This window comes from Episyrphus balteatus, chromosome 3 (genome assembly GCF_945859705.1).
Source record: "Episyrphus balteatus chromosome 3, idEpiBalt1.1, whole genome shotgun sequence".
Taxonomy (NCBI): Eukaryota; Metazoa; Arthropoda; class Insecta; order Diptera; family Syrphidae; genus Episyrphus; species Episyrphus balteatus.
In genome coordinates this window covers 19,160,290-19,177,466 of record NC_079136.1, presented here as the reverse complement: position 1 = coordinate 19,177,466, position 17,177 = coordinate 19,160,290, and the positions used below count along the sequence as shown (strand labels likewise).

The following is a 17,177-nucleotide window of genomic DNA, read 5'->3' as shown; positions in this document are numbered from 1 at the left end:
CGCCCCCTGAATTGAAAATCTCAAATTTTCGATTTTTCCCTTTGTATACAGAAATGCTCTACTATATTTATACAGAAATGCTCTACTATATTTAATGAAAATTCAGCGGAAATGGGCGGTTGCCACGCCCCCTGGCTGAAATTCTCAAATTTTAAATTTTTTCCTTTGTACAAACTACCAGCTCTACCATACTACCAAATTTCAAGATTCTACGATAATCAGAAGTGCTCTATAATATTTGATGATAATTCAGCGGAAATGGGCGGATGCCACGCCCCCTGAATTGAAAATCTCAAATTTTCGATTTTTCCCTTTGTATACACCACAAGCCCTATCACCGTGTAAAATTTCAAGTTTCTACGTTAACGGGAAGTTCTCCATAATTTTGATGATCTGTCAGTGAGTGAGTGAGTGAGTGAGTGAGTCAGTCAGTCAGTTACGGTTTTTGCGATTTTTGAAGCCCTATATCTCAGAAACTACTCATCGTAAAAGGCTTAAATTTTGTGAGGAGTTTGGTTTTGACAAGCTCAATAAATGTAGCGAGTTTGAAATTTCTAGCATCTTTGGTGTGGAAGTTAGAGGGGGGTCGAAAATGGCCTGAGTTGTTTCCTGTAAATAAGGGTGTAGTGCCAAAGTTGCTAGAGAACTTGGCTGGGCACTACCGTGCCCCTTGATATCTTCTTTCGCAACATTTGTACTGAATTTAGAGTCGTCATTTAAGTAAAAATTTTACTCAAGTGAACATTTGCTCTTGCGTTTGGCCCACTTCACCTACTCGTTGCGTTAAGAAAGCCTAAGGGTTTCTTTAGTTTTAGCTTATGAATAGCAAATGAAGAATTTTTGAAGTAAAATAGCCAACAAACTGTTAATTTTTCTACACGCAAATTTAACATTTACCTACAATTCGGCAATTTTTTACTAAAAGCGCACAAAATACTAAATGGCTTGAATAATTTTAAATAATACTGTCCACAGTCAAAAGCACTATTTCTCAAATTGAAAATCTTATTTGAAATAAATAAAAGAGTTGATGCACAAACCTTACAATCGATGAAAATATTAATTATGTAATATGTACGTAAAGATAAATAACAAGTTGTGGTCAAAACTGAAAACTACAGTATTGTTTTGAATTAGAACTGCAGTTAATTGACCCAAAATGCATTTGAAGAAACCATTTTTCTATAAAATTGACTTAAAAATAATCGACTATAACTTTGTTAAATCGTTTTAATTTTAAACAATAGAACTCTTCATGGAAATTAGGGTGCTCCACGCATGTATGGGAAAAACCAAAATTTAAAAAAAGTGGTCGAGCCACCCCCTTCTTAGGTTCCACATCCTATTATTAATCATACTGTTGAAATTTTAGAAAGGGTAGCTGATCGATAATATAAATTGTATTACTTTGAAAAAAGCAATAAACCAATTTTTTTTGTTTAGTTCGTTGGCATTGTTGCGTTGAAGATAATGCTAACAAGGATTGCTTTAAAGTTGTTGCTGTTATTGTACGCGTTCAGAAAATACATCCAAATAATAAATTTCTGGCGCCACTTTCAAGTAAACTTCTTGTTTATAAACAACCCTAATATACATTAACATCACACTTGTTTTACTTCATAAAATAAAAAAAAAGAAATGGCCGAATGAGATTATAGTCAAGAAAACCTACCTTTTAAGTTTTTTTTTTATTTATTTGGATGCACATTTCCTATATATAAACTTTAAAAATCTGGACGCATGTCAGAAACTCCCATAATATTAAAAAAAAAAAGAAAATATAAAAGTCTTCGAATGATATGTCCATTTTTTCCAATATTTTGAAAATCTTTTAACAATTCGGTCAAAAATCATATAGTTATATGATTTGACGCTTTTAAAGTGTTCCAAACGAATAAGTTTTTTACTTTTTTTATTAAACGATAACACAATAGTACCAATTTTCTTGATTTGGTCTAGGTTGTCAAATAATGTTATTTCAGCTTAAACTTCAAATCCAAAATAGATTTTGATTTTTGATTTCACAAAACAACTTATCTAAACTGATAATCAACATACTTAAATATAAATTTGTTACGCTAATTATATCACATTTTGGTTTTAAATTTTACATGTCTATCTTTTTAATAGGTAACAGTTTATGTTAATCTTTTTTTCAATATTTTGTTCTGATCATTTGATCTGATGACGAGAACAACCTACTGTAATTTGATGCCATCAACTTTTATTGTCAATGTTCCTTCCGGGACAAGGTTTTTATTGAACAACTCCAAAAACACTGACAACCACCTGTGCAGGAATAATATAATATTCAAAAAGTCTTAAGACAATAAGATGACTTACATAATTAAGAAGAAAAAAGAATTTAACCCTTGAAGATACTGATGACAAATCTATTATAAATTGACAAGCTCATTGTCATTACCTATGATCTGTTTGTATCTAGAATTCTAGATCTATTAAAAAAATATTCATTTCATGACTTATCGCTATTGATATCAATTCTTGTAAACTTTCTTCTAAACATTTTGACTGTTTCATTGAAAACCAACTTAATTAAATGAATAAATTTCTTTGTGATTTATCAAACAATTCTACAATTTCACAAACTATCTTGTTGTACTAGATAAACACTTGTAATGATAGTTGCTATCGTTAGAATTAGTGTTAGATCCACTAATGGAAAGTGATTAAAATAAAAAAATAAAGAACAACATCTATGCACAGCTCAATGTCTGTCTATATTTTACATAGAAAACCAACCCATTACAACAAAAACAACAAAACCAACATAGTCTATGCCAAGTTGAATGTTAAAGACATTTTTTACAAACGTTGGAAAAAAAAGAGGAAAGAAAAAAATATTGTGTATATGCTTTGAACGTTTAATTAGTTAGAGCCAGTTTTTTAAGAAAATCAAGTTATGCATTCAACAAACGTATTCTTTCAATATAAAGGCTTCGAAATAAGAAATGGGTCAACTTCGGGTATTGTATATAAAAAAACTTCTTGTATCATTTTCTTGTTGTAATTGTTTTTGTTGTTGTTATTATTCTGATAGTCTGGTTTCTTTTTTTATTTTTAAATAATGTGTTGACCTACCACATTTTTGAATTTTTGTTTCTGTCTCCGTTGTTTTTTTTTTTTTATTTTCATTTCATTCAGTGGGCTATATTTGCGAAAGCCAAAAGCAAGCAGGCATATCTTTTTTTCATACTATCCGTGATTAGGTTAATAAAAATTCTTTGATAGAGGTTTTATTGTTGGAAACGGAATTGAATACAATCAGTCTTTGGCTTTGGTATTTTATTAAGCATAAGTAAGTATATTGAGATAACTGTTGCGAGAGGATGGTATCTAGTTTCATATAAAATTGGTTAGAATTGTAATTTGGTTTTTATGAGAATATTAAAATTTTTTTTAGACTGATGTAGAAGGTTTATTGATGGACGATATGATTGAAGCTGATATTTATGGTATTTTTCTTGTTATGGACTTATTCATTGTAAAATTAATAACCATGAATTTTAAGTAGCAATTTTTTTATTACATCGATAACATGATTGAGGTTTGAAAGAAAAAAATAAATAGAAGAATTTGAGTTTATTAGTCTCTAGAGAGCTACAACGGAACTTTTCTGACGGGTTTGAGGGTGCAGTATGAAAACTTTTAAATTTGTTAATAATTTTTGTATTGCTAATTTAATTTATGTACCAATACAAAGACAAACGAACGATTACATCAATCAAAAGTGTGAAATTAGAGTAGAACTGAATTTAAATAAGCTTAAGCTAGAAAATGCAAACAAATTGTAACAATTGCTGGCACACGATTAAATTTTATTGCGACCCAATGACAATTTTCGAAAGTTTAAATTGGAGAATTTATTGTCGTGTTCAAGTATATGGCCTGTTTAACACCACCTGAAAATAAATTTATCATTTCTTCAGTCGCTGCAAAATTGATTCACGGATACATATCAATTATTTAATTCAATGAAATCACCTTTAATAGTATTATACTTAATAGCATATACCAGAACTTACTCAGGGACCACTCAGGGACCAGATCCTTATCAACTTATGTAACTAGTAGACTTATCGTGTTAAAACCGCAACGATAATCATTTTTTTGCTCACAATTTTGCTTCTATAAAACCTTATAGGTGTTATTGTAGCTTATTGGGATAGGTATTATAGAAACAAAGTTTTTTGTTGGTTTGTCAGGTGTCTAATTAAAGAATATAAAATGTTGAACTGGGTTGCACGTATTTGCTCTTATGATAAAAGTAGGGCTCATTTTTAAATTTTTTATGACTTTTAATTATTTAAACACGCACCATTGAAAAAAAAATTAACTACAAAACGAAATAATGCCATTTTATTTCTTGTATTAAAATGAGTTTTTAGAAAAACAATTCAAAATCATTAAGCTAGAACTACATCGAAACACAAAGGCAAAAAAATTGATAAATTAGAAACTTTTTTGTAATTTTTTAACTTTGTGTTTCTATGTAGTTCAGGCTTTAGCCATTTATTTTTTTTTTTATAACTTTTTCAATTAAAAAAAATATCATTTTGCAAAAAAAAAGTTGGTAGGTATGCTATTTTTATGAAAAAAATAGTCAACACTTAGGTGACTTGTTTTTAAAAAAAATTGAGTCCGAAAATATTTTTTTTTTAAATTTTCTAAAGAGTTTTGATACTAAAATAAATTGAATGTTGTTGTATAATAATTTTTGTAAAAGTCGGATTTTATGAAAAGTTCAGAAATAAAAAAAAAAAAAAACTCTTCTATAGGGAGTACTGTTAGTAACGTTCCAAAAAATATTTTTTATTTCATTATTACATACAAAATTTGCTTCATTACATACAAAATTTTTAATCAAAATTGTTAGAGCCGTTTTTAAAACAAAAGAAATTTCTATTATCATTATATGACAGGTACCATTACTTTTAGTCCTAACAAAATCCAAATTCCTCTCTAGTGAATCGTCCAAAACTAGTCACTTCCAAGTTTGAAGATTGCGAGGCATACTACTTTGGAATTTTCTATTTTCGTAATGTCACATTTTTTTTAAACTAATAATAAACTTACATTATCGTCCCCATATATAGAAAATAAAAAAATTCTGGTCTTATTCTTACAATTATAAAGTTCTATCTTCAATGATAGTGATATCAGAAGCATATCCTACTCAGTTTTTCTATGAACCATTGTGTGTGAAATTTAAAGAAATCCACCTTCTTCTGTAGAAACAATTTGTACCAAAAAGTCATTCCCCAAGCCATTCAACAAATTCAATATCGATCCTGTTCATCTGATATGATACTTTGATCTTAACTTACTTTCTTGCACCAAGTTAAGTACCAAGTTGTTTATACTTAATAAACTTAAGCTGACACTAAGAACAGTTTTTTCATCATAAACTGCTTTCAAAACAAACAATTTTTTTTTTTTTCAAAACTCTTACCTCGTTTTAATAAGTGAAAGGAAAATAGTTTTAACTTCAACTTTTAACTATATTTACCCCCTCATTATAATCCTACTTCAACATTTCTTTTAAATTTCCATCTGAAAATTTTCCACTTTTCCCTAATGGCTTATTAAAAAAAAATCCAGCATATCAAGTTTGTAGTTCAACTCTTTCGTTTTATTCTCATCATCATCGACTGTGTTCTTCTCGTTAAAAATCACATACACAAACATCCACTATCATTTCTGTGTCATCTCAAAAAAAGAAGAAAGAAGAATATCAACAGTCAATTCGTCATCTGTCAGTCAAAAAAAAAAAGAACCAAATGCCAAAATGATTGATCCACTGGCTTTTTTCCTTTTGGTTGCATTTGTGTATGATTTTATGTGTACTTAAAGAGAATACACACACACACAAGAAAATTATGGAAACTGCTCTTCATATAACATTTTTATAGGTCATTTATTTTAAACCAAAACAAGTGAATTTGATATCATAAATCAGCTATTTTTTGCAACTTTGTATCAATCTGAAGGTCAAAATTTGATAAATTTCTTGAATAAAAAACCAAATCAACAATGCCACACTACTGTGGGAATATATGAAAAGGATTTTTTTTCCTCATCGTTCTTACTGACAGGAAACTATTAAGCTGAGTCATTTTTACTTTGAAAACAAAAAAAATACTTGAAAACAAGTTTCTTTTTGCAATTCAATGAAATTATTAATCTCATGGATATTTTATAAATCTCTTCACTCTTCAGAAAAGACGAAAGAAATTCCTTTAATTTCGATTTCTTTTCTTGTGTCATCATAGCACATTTCGATTAATTTATAATCATCCTACCCATTGAGGTCACTTTGTAGTAGCCTTAGCCATATCGAAGAGCGTCCAAGTTTTAAACTGCCATCATGCTGGCTCTCAGCCATGGGATACGCTAATACTAAATGTCATCAAGCAAACATCTGTGCACCAAGAAAGATACTATACAGAAGACCCATTGAAGATAGACAGATAGATAGATACACTCTCTGTTGGGGATCAACACACAATAATATGAATGAGAAGCCTCGATTTTATATATGTATAAGAAAAACTTCATCCTCCATCCAGTCTCCTCAGCGCGATCTTGTGATCGGGTGAAAAGGAGTCTATAGCATATAAGAATGCCACACCATCATCTCGTCTTGCTGCTGGTACAATGAAAATGGAAGTTTTATTTGTTCAATCCTGTATTGCGGCGAACACCTGCCTCCAACCCCACCGGAACTCTAAAAACTTGGACAAAAAAAACTAAAAGGAAAATCTATATGTGGGACATGCTTGGGTATTTTTTTTTGTTTTTTTTTTTTAAAGGCTATCGATATGCCAAAGTTTTGTTAACTGTATCTTACACACCTCTCTGTGGTGAGAGGGTATCGAAAACCTCCAGCTAGTCCAATAAATTAACGAATTATTCAGATTCTTTGCTAGAGTTTGGTGGTATACGATCAAGGTTTTACATTTTGGGCTCTCCTCAGTTTCAAGGTGCAGAGAAATTTCGCTGTCACTTTCTTTCTGTACAGAAAAAAAAAAGATACAAGAAGAAAATCCTGGCAAAGTTCAATTTTTACTTTTGCGATGGTGTTGTTATTGCAGCTTCTGCTAGAAGATAGTGATGGTCAGTGGTTTCTGTTGTCTTCAATACGACGAGGAGAAGAAAAAAAAAAAGAAGACAATTGCAATTCCCCTAATGAAAACAAATCAGTCCCCAAAAAACATAACTTTCCCCCATGTGGACGACTACGACGACGACCAAACGACCAGTGTAGGAACATCTGTTAGATACACATAGCAATCCAAATGACATTTATTCGCTTGCTTCTATACTGCTTCGTGTCGCCCCTTTTTATTTTGTGTGTCTGTGGTGCCTTTGCAACATGATGATATTCTTCTATCTTGTTTCTTTTCGGACAAGCTATCACAAGTTGTTGGTCTGTTGTTTTTTTTTTTCGTTTTTTTTTTTTATTTCCACAATCAGAGTTCGACGGTTATAGTGATGAAGTTGAAGTTCCTTCTTGTTGTCCACCACAGACAGAGAAGATACCACACCAAATGGCCATACTACAGTTAAACATAGAGAATTAAATGTGGAACGTTAGGAGAAACTATGTCACTGAAACGGATAGTGAGTAGGTACTTCTTGTTCGAATATAATAAACAAAAAACAAGAAATAATAATAAAAAAAAAACTACATTAATTTTATCATCGACAATCAGATGAGGGAGAGAAAAATATACAGTAAAAAATAAAATGAAGAAGAAGAGGTTATTTTGCTAACTTATATATATATATAGAAATGAACGGGAAATGGATGAAAATTAACCCTAATTGCTGAGTAATATTTCGCAAAATATGATCAACTTATGATAAGTGATGATGATTTTGTGATGGTCTTTTGAGGTTAAGTGTAATTTTTTTTGTTGTGTATTTTGTTAAACAAGCATTTGACTAATGGGGAGAGACAATTATATAGTTTTGGAAGTGTGATTACCGCCATGCTTTGGATAAAAAGACATTTAACTGACAGTTAGAGATGAGAATTTTTATATTATGTATCTTATTGAATATATAATTATTTATACTTTAATTGAAATACCTTTCTCATTTGGTTTCTTTGAAGATAAATTTGAAAGTTAAAAACAAGTTCGTAGATCAGCTCTTTTGTTTTATATGGAAATGGCAAATATTCGATATATTTTCGGCGAACTAATTTAATATTTATATAACTGAGGAATAAGAAACACTTTTGTTGACTGTATGATGATTCTTTCTATAGTAAAAATTAATGGAAATTGAAGAACAAAAGTTGAATAAGGGAGTTTTAAGAAACTTTGCTGTAATTTATTGATCAAATGAAAAGAACACTCAGTGCCTCCGTAAATTAATTATTTTATGAAATTTGACCACTCCTTTCCTTTCCAAATTTGATGGCTAAGTACATGTAAAATTAAGCTAATTTGGGATAATATGGATAAATTAAAAGAAGTAGGAAAAATAATTTAGTGACAAAGCGATTCAGTTATTATCTTGACAACTTTCCATATGATAAAAATTTAAGATCTAGAGCCTTAAGGAAAACTGAATTAAATTAAAATAGAAATGAGAAGGAAAAAAGTTCCGAAGGTGAATTTGATTTGCAAATCGAAGAAATTGATCCCAAAACGAATACTAATTTTACAAAATAATAAAATTTGTTGGAAATATTGTGAAAATAAGGTTAAACACCTACTAGTCGCAGGATGAGTAAAAAGAAAGTATAAAAAATGAATGTTGTTGTTGAGCGTCAAGGCTGCATTTAGTAATCTCTTCCAGCCAGATTGATCTGCACATATGTGTTTTCACTTTCGCACCTAAAATCACTGGTGATCATCTTTTATCCACCTTCAAGAGAGCCCTTCTTTTGCACTATACAACAGAACTCAGAAAATGAGTGTCCCTTGTCAATTGCTTTTTCAGCCCTAAAAAAAACAGCAATTAGCTATATCCTACGTTTTAATTCCTTTCTGATGTAATTATCAAGTTTAGAGCAGTTTCCATGTAGACAAATTTTCGATAGTCACCCTGTGACAAGTCCCGCTTTGCAATAATGCTTGAAAAAGTACCAAATCCAGCGGTCTTTATATTATTTATATTCTTTTCCTGGAACCAAACAGTAATTCGATCTGTTTTTAATAACCCGTTTTTGCGGAGCTCCCTTAAGATTTTCTATGGAAGCAGAAGTCAATTCAATTGAAAATTCAATTTATTTACCATCGTTGACCTTGATATACTTTTCCTAACCTATTTCAGCCATAACTATTAGAAAAAATCAAAAAAACTGTAATCGATTTGAATTTTTCTTCTATCGAAAGAATATTAAAATAAAATTGACAGACATAAAATCTCACCTTCAACCAAAAAAAAACTACAAAAAAATTCCTGCGGTGATGCATTTAAAATGCATCTGCTTTCATCCTAATGATGTTTATGATACGTGCGGCATTAAACACTAAAAAAGACTATTAATCCAAACATTCGTGACTTTGCTATAGTATAACCCTCTGCGATATCAATATTGCTTATAGCTGGCTGCTGCTAGTGAAGAGAATACTGCTGAGTCGTCTCTCACAATTTAACTATCATTCATCGAACGTTTACCGATCAATTTGTTGCATTTTATGTGCATTTCATCGCCAGCTATAGTACAATGATGAGATGGTAGGTTGTTGTTGAATGGAAGAGGTCTTTGAGGTGTCTTGATGTATAGTTTATATACCCCATGAGGTCATTGCTGATAGATAATATCATAGAAAGCGTGTTGTTAAAAGGCCATTTAATTTCATTTAAACATTGCTATCGATCGGAGTTGTTGTTCTTTGGGGATACACCATCATCATTATCATCATCGCCTCAACTATTAAGGTTAGATTGTATATCGATAAACTGTCACACTTTCGCTAGCTATACTTGTCACCAAATACACAAGACATTGATCTGTTTTTTTTTTTTTTTTTTTGTCGTTTGTTTCAATTCTTTGATAGAAAATTAATCGAAATGAGTTCAGTATGGCACCCACGATAGCAATTACAATGAATGACTCAATGACACCACTTTGGATCGGTATGTGACTCCGAATCGATTTAGATTGAGATACATTTTTTTTTCTTTTATTTCGTTCTTCTGTATTCTTCTTTGGTGAGATTTAAATATACATAAATGTGACTTTGAGGGCTCGTCGTTGAAGTCGAGGGGAAAGTTGTGACCGTGATTGAGCTTCTTGGAATGTGCCACTATTTTATGTATCATCAACCAAAGAGTGAATGACATGAATATTTTATGCATCCGATGCAGAGAGTAGAATTTGCAAGTATGTGCTTGTATCTTTAAGATGAGAGTTTTTTCAATTTCTATTTGTTGATATATATTTTTTTTCTTATTGTTTAAGAGAGTAGATTCAATAGAAAGTAAAAAGGGTCATAAAATAGTTTAATAGTTTGTCGTCTTTAGAATACAAATTTACCTCATTCAAAACTTTTATCAACTTTCAGGAAAACAAAAAACAAAACACATTGGAATTTAATGAAAACAAAAAAAAAAAAAAAGATAAACTAACTGTATTTACAGGCATTTGTTTTGATTCATCTCTGAATATATGAAAATTCATTTACATAATTTTGTCTTTAAGAAAGTTTTTTTTTTTTTGTTCTTTGTGTATTTCAAAGTTTATTAAGATTGAAGATATAAAAACATCAATAAGTCATCAATGAGAATCAATATTTCCGGATTAGTAAAATTATTGTTCGATTAATAAAGATATTGAAAATTTTTCTATAACTTTATAGTTGCTAGAAAGATGGGAAAGCGATTTTACATAGTTTTCATTATAACATCGATTTATTAGAGGCTTTCGTTTTTTTGTTAGTGTTTTTAATTTATTTTTTATAGAAGGCCTATAATTTTGATTAAAAATTTTTTATGAGCTTAAATGTGTAGGATACATATATGAAAAAAAAATTTTTCTTGATAGTTTTGCTACTGTGTGGTTTTTGTGTTTTTTTTTTAATTTAAGAATAAAGAGTTTTTATCTCATATTATCTCATAGATGAATTTAAAATTAAATAGGTTTTGAAGACAATTCAAGTGGATTTTCCCTGAAAAAAGTTGATTTATGTTTTTTTGTCTTAAAATCATATTATTCAAGTAATCAGGAAAGATTAGGACAGTCTTAAAAATACATTAAGATGTTAACCATATGGTTATAATTTTATATTTAGTTTTTATATCTTCTCTATCATTCTACCGATATAATTAATCTTGCATTACCAAAAAAAAACTTGTCTCAAAAGGAAAATTATGAAAAAAGAATGAAAAAAAAAAGCAATTGCATGTGAGAAAACAAATAAATATTTTTTCAAGTTCAAGTAGCTTGAATTGCTGAAATAAAAAAGACTAATTTTGCAGATGCGATTGGTTTCAAATAAAAAACAAAAATATAAAAAATTAAAAACAAATGTATAAAATTTGATTTTCAAATTTTATATTTAATTAAAAAAAAAAATGTAAACTTTTGATGAAATTAAAAAGTTTTTCTTCGATGTACTTAGTTGTAGACCAGTGCCAATAATTTTTGAAAATAAAAAAATTATTAGCAGCATATGGGTGGTGGGAAAATTTAGGATAAATGGTATATGAAAGGGGAAAAATAAATTGCCCACAAAAAAATTGGGGGAAAGGGGGTGGGTGGGCGAAAAAGTTGGGTGGGTGTCAAAAATCATGGTTTTTTACGATTTCTGTCAAAGCTAGACGTCCTATCGAAAAAAGTCATATGCAAAAGTTGTAGGTAGTATAAATGTCTACAACTTTTACTCAAACAATATTTTTCTATAACCTCAAAAATATTGGAAAAAATGCAAAAATACGATTTTTTTATTTTTTATTTTTATCTTTTACAAAAATGGTTGGATTTTAACAAAACTTGGTTAAAAACTATTTTGTTATGTTTTCTATCTATTAAAAATGTTTTTTGAGCAAAAAATGAATTTTTGGATTTTTGACGAATTTAATTTGAAAAAATAGCCTATTTTTCAATCAGAAAAGTTACCGAAAAAATTTTTGATTTTTGAAATGTTTGAAATAAAATTATTTAGATTAAAACCTATAATTTAAGATTGTGTGGAAAAACTATACTTTTTTTTAAGAAAATATTGAGAAAAATTGAAAAAAACAAAAAAACGATTTTCAAGATCGATTTTTCCGTAAATGACAGTAATATTGGCGAGAAATAATTTTCAATAGAAACTAAATTATACTTTTCTAATAGCCTTTGACCTTCTTAATTTGAATCTAGCATTAGAATAGCTCTAACGTGCAAAGTTTTTGAGATATTGAATTTTGAACGTCCAAAACACTATTTTTGTGATGTTTTGCATGGTCATATCTCAAAAACGTGATGTGATAGAATTTTTCTGACTTCGGATTCGAGCTCAGCGCACAAAAAACCATTAGAAAAATATACTTTGACTTCTATAAAAAAACTTTTTGACTAGTGAATTCGAACAAGGCATTCGATTTTTTCTTCCCTGATCGAATTCACTAGTCAAAAAGGTTTTTTTTGATAGAAGTCAAAGTATATTTTTCTAATGGTTTTTTTATACGCTGAGCTCGAATCCGAAGTCAGAAAAATTCTATCACATCACGTTTTTGAGATATTACCATGCAAAACATCACAAAAATATTGTTTTGCACGTTCAAAATTCAATATCTCAAAAACTTTTCACGTTAGAGCTATTCTAATGCTAGATTCAAATTAAGAAGGTCAAAGGCCATTAGAAAAGTATAATTTAGTTTCTATGGAAAATTATTTCTCGCCAATATTACTGTCATTTACGGAAAAATCGATCTTGAAAATCGTTTTTTTGTTTTTTTTCAATTTTTCTCAATATTTTCTAAAACAAAAGTATAGTTTTTCCACACAATCTTAAATTATAGGTTTTAATCTAAATAATTTCATTTCAAACATTTCAAACATCAAAAATTTTTTCGGTAACTTTTTTGATTGAAAAATAAGCTATTTTTTCAAATTAAATTCGTCAAAAATCCAAAAATTCACTCTTTGCTCAAAAAACATTTTTAATAGATAGAAAACATAACAAAGTATTTTTTAACCAAGTTTTGTTAAAATCCAACCATTTTTGTAAAAGATAAAAATAAAAAATCAAAAAATCGTATTTTTGCATTTTTTCCAATATTTTTGAGGTTATAGAAAAAAATTGTTTGAGTAAAAGTTGTAGACATTTATACACCCTACAACTTTGGCATTTGACTTTTTTCGATATGGCGTCTAGCTTTGACAGAAACCGTAAAAAACCATGATTTTTGACACCCACCCCACTTTTTCGCCAACCCACCCCCTTTCCCCCAATTTTTTTGTGGGCAATTTATTTTTCCCCTTTCATATACCATTTATCCTAAATTTTCCCACCACCCTAATGCTGCTAATAATTTGTTCAACTTTTGCCCTCTGAAAACCGGATTGGCACTGGTCTATTGAGTGAATCAATCACAACAAATTAATTGACACCTTAAAGTTATTGGTGTTTACATCAAAAAACAGGTTCGAAGATCAACTCTTTTGTTTAACATGGAAATTGCAATCCGATTGTATTTCGGTTAAATAATAACAAAATTGTATGATTTCTAGACAATGGAATAGTTGTTTTTAATGGAAGGAAGATTTTTGATCAATATTTTCAATAAAACTAGCGAATCAAAGATTTCACAACTTATTTACACAAATCTTACAATCACAAATCCCTTCAATTTCCTTGGACCTTTAGCATTGTTATATTCAATTATTCAACCTTTGGACATGCGTTTATGAAATTTTTTTCTTCATTTCATAAGGACAATCCCTTCCATTCAAAATGCACCTTTTGGGGAGAAATAAAAACATTTTCAAATAAAGATGGATCTGAATGTTGGCAATTGCAAATTTTCATATTTTGAGTAGTTGTAAGATGGACATTTTAAACTGTGGCAATAAGAGTAGCTTATGTCGACTTAAGGAATTTTTGAAAATTTCATTTTCAATGCTATTTTTTTAAGGTTTTTAATTATAATAACGAAGAAAAAAATAACAAAAATGATAAAAAATTATTAAAATTATTTTTATTTTAAGTGGAGCGACAGTGGACTCATCAGTTAGATCTGTCGTACGCTTTATAAATTTTTGGAGTTGAGGTCACTTGAACTTATAAATTGAATTGTTTTTAATTATAATTGATCCGAAATTTTTGTCTCTACATTTAAGCGTGATTCTTAGCTATATTTCTATAATTTTGTTTTTAAATTAAAACTTATATGTAACGAGTAAATGCAGAAAATAGTTGATTGGGTTTCAATTTTTTTTTTTTTTTGACTTAAGCTACTCTGTCTTATTGCCACAGAAATATAAGTAAAAAATAAAAAAAAATCATGATAAGTATGCAAATTAAGAAGGAGTAATTACAATATTTTAATGATTACACTGGTCGACAAAAAACAAAAAAAAAAGTCGGGAGCAAGAACTCTGTAAGGTGATTTTAATTAATTTGAGTGTGTTAAATTCAAAACTGTTAACAGATTTATTCCATCACGTCTAGTTTTTGAGCTATGCTCATCACTATTTTTGACATTTGATTTAAAATATATATTTTTCCGTAATATTTTGCTTTTTTTTTATCCAAATCAAGAGTCGAAAACTGTAATTTACTTCAAATCTGCTTCAAAAAACCGTATGTTACCTTAACCACCAAGATTTTGAGATATCACACACATCTACATATATCAAATATCTTTTAGAAAAAATAATTAAAAAAAAAAAAAATTAACACAATAAAAAGGATAAAATATGGCTTCTGGGAGATTGCATAAAGTAGTTTTGCAAGGAAAAATTTAACGGTGATTAAATTCAACGCCAAAAGTACGCGTTTTTGACCTGTTAATAATCAAATTTTTCGAAAACGTGACGTGTCAGTGAAATTTTGACTTCGCATTCGGAATCAACACACAAAAATCCTTTAGAAAAGTATGGTTTGGTTTAAGCTCTTTTTTCGTTGCCGAACAGTGTTATTGAAAAGATAAAAATTAGATAAAGAAGTCACATTAACAAAAGCTTCCGAAATAGATACACATTAATTAACTTAACTCCAATTAATATGCAACCATCTTTAAAAAAAACTAAACCTAATACCTAAGTCATTTGTCCATGGAAAAATTAAAAGAACAATATAGACCTCTTCATTAAATTCTTCCATATATGACCATCACACTGCACCCATTTAACTACTTTGCATAATGTTCGTTAAAAAAAAAAAACCTTAAAAAGTAGACCAAAGATTCTTTAGTGTTTCATAGGCTTAGTCAAGCCAATAGAAACTCATGTTCTAGTTTATGAAGAGAGAAAAACACCAAAACAGTAGGTGTTCTATATGTTAATTGGTTGTTTGCATCGCATCGTTAATAACAATTAAGATTCATTAGACCAAGCGAGTATTAGAGAGATGCATTATGTGGGAAAAGTTGTTAAATGAATGTTAGATTCTTTATGAATGTGCTGTCAATGAGTGAAAAATTATAAGCTTTAAAAATTTGTATAAACTTTAAAAAATAATTTATTTAAATTTAATTAATTTTTTAAAGAATAAAAACTCTAATTATAATATATTTTTCTTTGTTTTTTTTTTTAGATTCCCTATCCCTTGGAAGAAGACCGTTATTTTTAAACCAAAGTAAGTTAAATAAGAAAATTTTTTTTTGATACTTGATTAATGACACAAATTTTGAAGAATCTCTTGAAAATGCATACCAGTCTGTATTTGAAAAATAGAAACGATTATCCCATGAATTAATTAAAGCAATCTGAGGCAGTCGGCTGAAAAGTTGAAAAATTGTGTCACGAAAAAGACACTAGACACAATCACATAAGTCAAGAATTCCTGAAAATTCTCAGTGTACCATTGATTTCATCAACATAAATACATTTTAAGTAATAATTTTCCAACACTTTGTCATTCCTAAAGAAATGTTGTAAAACATTCCAAACTCAATCCAAAACAAACATGGACTTTATTAATATATTTCACCTTGAAGTAGACCTCAATCAGTCAAAAACTTGTCAACTAAACCGACTATAACCACATAATAATGCTGCCGGTCTCAATACCTTGAACTTTCTAGAGCACAAAAAATTGTAAAAAAAAAACAAGGTCTCCATGTCCGGCGGTGTGCCCAAATTGATTCTCATCAGTTTTGTGTTATGTTTGGCCTCATAGTCATGGACTTTATATTTTTCTTTGTCCAATTAAATTCTCTTGTTCAACTGTCCGACTCCAAGAAAACACCAAAATCAGGTGAACGAATTCCAGCAAGCAAGTGCACTTCTCTTCTACCGCCATAGATCACTTCTATGACAATTTCCAGATCATTGGCTTGTAGCCACAAGTGCATCCAAAGTCGGTGCACCATTTACTCACTCATTTATACCGCGCGCAGAGTAATGTTATATAACAATTTAATAATAAAACTAATAACAATGTTTATTAAAACTTGCTCTGGTGTGGTCACATCGTTATTGCTTGTGGTGATGGTCAACAATAACAACAACAACAACAACTTTAGATTCCGTTGTGCAGTTGTAGTGCAAGTTTATAATAATGCCTCCAATGCGGTCTCTCGTCAATCTTGTATTAGCCGAACGGTGCAGACATTTTGTCACGCAAGTTTAATATACAAACTCTCTGTGTGCGAGCATAGTGCAGTGATTTGCGCTTCGATACCGCGATGGAATGCGATGCGATGCGAAGAACCAAACTGGCAGCACAATAATGATAGTGATGATTCGTGAAAAGTGGATCACGAAGCTGTATACTGGTTAGGTTTGTGTATAAGTTGTTATTGTTGTTGTTTGTTACTGGATGGTGGTAAGTTATGTTAGAAGTCTGTCTTGTGGGTCTCTTTGGCGAAGATGTTATCCATTATAATGGAGCATATCGGACAATAATTACTGGGTTATGCGCACACTGCGGTAATGTTCGTATACCTACAATATTCACCCCCCCTGTCTTTGTCTTTCTCTTTATATCGTTTCTTGATGATTTAACTCTACAAAAAAGCCTGTTCATATAAAACTTATACTAATC

The 17,177-nt window shown here is 29.7% G+C and overlaps 1 protein-coding gene across 2 annotated transcripts in view; it reads left to right on the top strand.

Annotated features, from left to right (window-relative positions):
* LOC129914815 (uncharacterized) overlaps positions 1–17,177 on the top strand; it is a 61,611-nt gene that overhangs the window by 13,195 nt on the left and 31,239 nt on the right. For both annotated transcript variants that reach the window (XM_055994222.1, XM_055994223.1), the window contains exon 2: positions 15,726–15,767. The gene's annotated coding sequence lies outside the window, so the exon portion shown is untranslated. The remainder of the gene's footprint in view (positions 1–15,725; positions 15,768–17,177) is intronic.